Source organism: Salvia splendens, chromosome 7, assembly GCF_004379255.2.
Source record: "Salvia splendens isolate huo1 chromosome 7, SspV2, whole genome shotgun sequence".
In the NCBI taxonomy this organism is placed as follows: Eukaryota; Viridiplantae; Streptophyta; class Magnoliopsida; order Lamiales; family Lamiaceae; genus Salvia; species Salvia splendens.
The window spans coordinates 23,634,853-23,639,699 of NC_056038.1; the positions used below are offsets into that span (position 1 = coordinate 23,634,853).

Below are 4,847 nucleotides of genomic sequence, written 5' to 3' on the forward strand. Positions count from 1 at the left end.
CCACAAACCCGCCTCACTAATCGAGGCACCCCTTAGTTAACCACGTTGAGCCCATACACTCTTACCCATTCCTTGAAGCCTTCCAAATTCAAAGTTTCATATCACATGAGGAAAGAGGGTCAAAGAGATGAATTTTGTCAAGGGAAACAAAAGGGGATAGCGATAGAATGGTCAAAATGAAGGGTAGCCGGGTTGATCAAGTTAGACAATCGGGTTGATCATATAAAAAGAAATGAAGAAAAGTTTGAGAAAAAGAGGTCAGGATATAGTTGTAACCTGACCCAGAAAATCAAAAGTCAGGAAATAAACCGGAAGTTATAAGGCTAAAGGTCGAAATTTGACCAAGAAGGAGCATCAAGCAGAGGAAGAAATAAATATCCCAAATCTGATCCAGCGAGTTCAGTCAAATCTTTGGCTTTTTGACTCATGTGATTTTTCTTTTTAATTTACAAATTTTATTTTAAACTTAGAACACCCTAGGACCCTACCCTAATACGTTACTACCCTTGAGCCCCGTTACAACCCAAAACAAACACCTTAAGGAACTATCTTGTGCAGTCCGATTCAAAGTATTAAATTTATGGCAACACCGAGTGAACAAGTCCTAACATCTCTGGTGAGAAATGAGTGACTGAGTGAATCCAACAATGGTTTTTAAATTGAGCAATCTTGACAAGCTGACACCTTGATAAAGCAAAAGCGAAAGAGAAGGAACACAAGCTACTGGCAAATGGATTGACCTCGACCTCGGGTATGATTGTTGGAAAATTATTCAGTCTAATGCATACATGTGAATACGTGTTTTTTTTTATCTTGAAGTCTTGTTTTCGTTTTTTCTTTTACCTGTGAAATAAGTAAACCATGCCTGAAATTTGCCTTATCTTTTTTCTTATCTTTTTTTTCTTTATACTTGAGGACAAGTATGTTTTAAGTGTGAGCAGTTTGATAAGGCTCATTTCATGCATCGGTTTAAGGGTAAAATGTACGTTGCTTGATCGGTTTATCGCGCAAAACAAGTGTTAAATGTGCAGGAATGCCACTTGACCAAGGCAGCAAGGCCAAACTGATCAAGCAAGTACAAAAGGCAATTAAAGGCCAAGAATCGGGGGAGTTGAACAAGGGGAGTGATCAAGCAGTTAGGCGGGGACCGCTGGCTTATAGAAGAAGAACACATGAGGAAATGAGCTGGATGTGGCGCACCATTCTGTTATCAAGGACAACGTTCTAGAAGGGGACACGTGCTAGCTTATGAGACGCAAGGATGGACCTGAGTCATGAATCTGTTACTGAAAAGCGTCGTCATTCTAGAAGAAAGGCACGTAGCAATCAATGAGTCGCTCATTGTCAGCATGAGCGAATATTCCTAGTCAGGATCGTTATCCAGCTGGAGGCCGAATCGAGCTTATAAATAGAGGGTGTGCCATCACAAGAAGGAGAGATCCTTTACTTTCCGTCTAGTTTAGCTTAGTTTAGCTTAGTCCAGTTCTCTAGAATAGCTTAGCTTAGATAAAGTAATGCGTAGTTAGAAAGGGGAATTAAAGAAGGGCAGCAGAATAGTTGTTTTCTGTCGGTGTATTCCTAAATTACCCGCCGAGATTCTTCTCGATTTTACTTGTTTTCTTATTTTCTGAAGTATTAGCTTAGTTTTAATTTCACGTTGTATTGCTCTCAGTTTAGTTTAATCAAAGTTATTTCGTTTTCATCCTAACATTTACTTTTCCGCTGTTACCTGCAATTTACTTGACCCAGTAGTTAAATCTCCGTTGATCAAGCTAGCTAGTTAAAAACTCCCAAGTTAAAGCGTGGCAGCAGCCAACCCCCCCTCCCCTATTCACTGCTCACACACTCAACACACCAACCTCTCTGTGGGATCGACCCCGAACTTGGCGCTTTAATGTTAAAGTTATGCAAAATTGGGAGTTTACAAATTACTTTGGTAAGGAAGAAAGAGCGAGAGCAAGACTCCATTGATTAAGTGGCAACGACAATTGCTAACTGATTCGATCGGTTCGGTTATCATTCCATATAACTTGATCCGCTTTCTAATCGTGTTTTCATCTCTTTCCAAGTCCTTCCAAACATGCACTCTTTCCTTTTTAGTCCGTACCACAAGAATATACACTTTCTAATTTTGGAAAGTCTTTTCTCTCTAATGAGTGGGACACATTCTCCACTAACAATATTTTAATTACTTTTTCTCTCTACCTCTCTTTTACTTTACTAATTTTACATTAAAACTCGTGTCAAACCCAAAGTGCATATTCTTTTGGGACGGGGGGAGTATTTTATAAAAATAGAAATATCACTTTCTCTACTTTTTATATCTCTCTCCTACTTTATTCTCTCCACTTAACCCCCAAAATAACACAAAATAAAATCTCGTACCGGAATAAAAATGCTCCACTTAGAATGTGTCACGCCCGGACTTTCTAAGGATAGAAAGTACGGTGGGTCATGACTAGGGAAGGATGTAAGAAGCGGGAAAGAAAGGGGAAATAAAGCAATATTGAATTTGGACATTCTCAAATCAAGGAAATGACCTATTGTAATCAGAGTGTCATCGGAAACAAAATACAGAAGCTCGAGTATTCCATAGTCAATTTATCATAAGTTCGAGCTAAAACATCGTATCAACGGAAGCATTCAAGAGAAAAGAATGACGTCATGTATGAAAACACGACTCATTCGGTACTATATCCACAAATGGACTTCAAAAGCTGCCCTCAACACCCACCACGTCCGACATCGTTCAACCTGTACATTTTTAAAACATATGCGGGCTGAGTACTTGAAAATATACTTAGTGGACACATGCCGAAAATATTGCATAAAAACAGATTTGTCAAGCCACCGTTAGTGCTCTCGGTTTTTCATACTTTTCAAAATTTTGAGACACTAAAACATTTCCCTTTCATAAAAAATAGCATGCATGCATTTTTTTCGTTGTTCATACCATATTGAACTGGGAATGTGGCCACATTCCACGACCGTCACTGAACCGGCCAAATGCGCGGCAAATAGTTCATGGTCCACATGGTGTACACTAGCCTAAGCAAAGTTTGGGGCCCATACTCAGACCCAAATTCGATTAAATCATTTGGCAAAAGCCAGGGCAGATAGGTATTCCACAAAACCAAAACACGACAAGACAAATCTTTCACAATTCACGTCAAAACGTGCTCAAAGCATTTTAACATGGTTGGGAACAAAGCCCAAAATATTACTTGAATGGTACTTCTTAGATAAAAAGAAGGTCCACCTCTTTTGCTTAAAAGATCTCTGTAATATCTCGCTCAAATTAACGTCATTAAACGTTTATAGAGTAAATGAATGTATTAAAGCAAGTAGTATTTTAAACTCCTATGTTTCGTTGTATTAAAATCCTTGATGAGTTTTAATTGATAGTTAAGCGCAAATGTGAAATTAATTTTGATCAAGGACTTTGATGTGCAAGAAGATACAAAGTGATAAAATAATTGTACATGTAAATTTATAAATCAGATGGATATTAAATGTCCATTTACAAAATATAGTCATTTCTCTTCAAATGAGAAATGTACTAATTGTATTTAATTTATGATGTTACAAAAATGAGCTAAGGCTTCTTTGCAAAGCTAGTATTCTATCTTCAGGAAACCCCAACTTCCTACAAATGATGGGACAAGTCAGAAACGACAGTGCAATAATAATACAGTAACAAAAACAACTCTTACCATCTTTAACCATAGTCAACATATGAATAGTGCGGCACTATTCACTGAAAACGACCTGAAGTCATCACATATGCACATCTACCTAATGGGCAAAAGAATAAGAAGTGGGGAAGGGAGGAATAGTACCAACACTTTGTTTTTTTTACGAAATCCTACACCATCCCGGGAGCTCCACCAACAAACACTCCCCTTAATTCTACCTCTACAAAAATGTGATAAGATCAAAAAAAGAATGATGATGTTGGGATATTAACCAAGAAAAATGTGTAGCCATAACTTGTGTAGGGAGTTAGTTTATAAAAGAAAGTATCAACTTCCATTATCAACGCCTACCCAAAATCTCTTTCACCTCCAAATTTTATTTTCAAGTAAGTAGACGGAAAACATTCCAACCTTCCAATACCAAGTATTCAAGTTTTCGTTAAGAAGGAGAATTTCAAATTGGAGTACTCATCATAGAAATCTCTTATCATTCTTTTGATGTAATGATTCTCAAACCACAAGTTAAATCTTTTCAAGCATGATTTTATCAAGCATTTCATGTTAGCATAGAACATAGAATCACATCTAAGCATGCTTCATAAACAATCTTACAACTCGTTCTTTTCAAATTCATGTATGAAACCAATTTATTCTATGTTGAGCCTAATTTACATACAACATATGCAAAGTCTTAGAATCAGTAAAATAATTAGAAAGTAGGAAAAACTCCTAAAATGTTCTCTTTGGAAGATAAGCACCTTTGAAAATTTATAACGGAAAATCTAACCATTCAAACGTAATTTCCTTAGGTCAAAGTGAAGTTAGAAGAGTTGTTTACCTTACTTTAAAATTTCAGAACGATCGGACGATTTTTGAACCTCCGATCGTGTACAAAACCGACGTTGTTACTGTTGAAACAGCAGCCACTTAAAAGCTTAATAACAGAAGATCTAACCATTAAAGTTTGATCTCCTACGGTAGGAATGATGCTTTATGAGTCATCTACCTTTGGTTAAAAGTTTGGGACGATCGGACATTGTTTGGACCTTCGATCGTGAAGAAATCCGATGTTATGTCTTATTAGGTGAAAAAGAAAGAGAGAGAAAGAGAGAAAGAGAGAGAGTTAGAAAGAGATGTTGAGCAGATAGAGAG

General features: G+C 37.2%; 1 long non-coding RNA gene across 1 annotated transcript; it reads right to left on the minus strand.

The window, feature by feature from the left end:
• Window positions 1–3,465: 3,465 nt before the first annotated feature.
• On the minus strand, window positions 3,466–4,847 carry LOC121811679. Its single transcript, XR_006052744.1, has 2 exons — window positions 4,534–4,847; window positions 3,466–3,915 (listed from the first exon to the last, which is right to left on the minus strand). It is a non-coding gene; the product is annotated as an uncharacterized LOC121811679 (long non-coding RNA).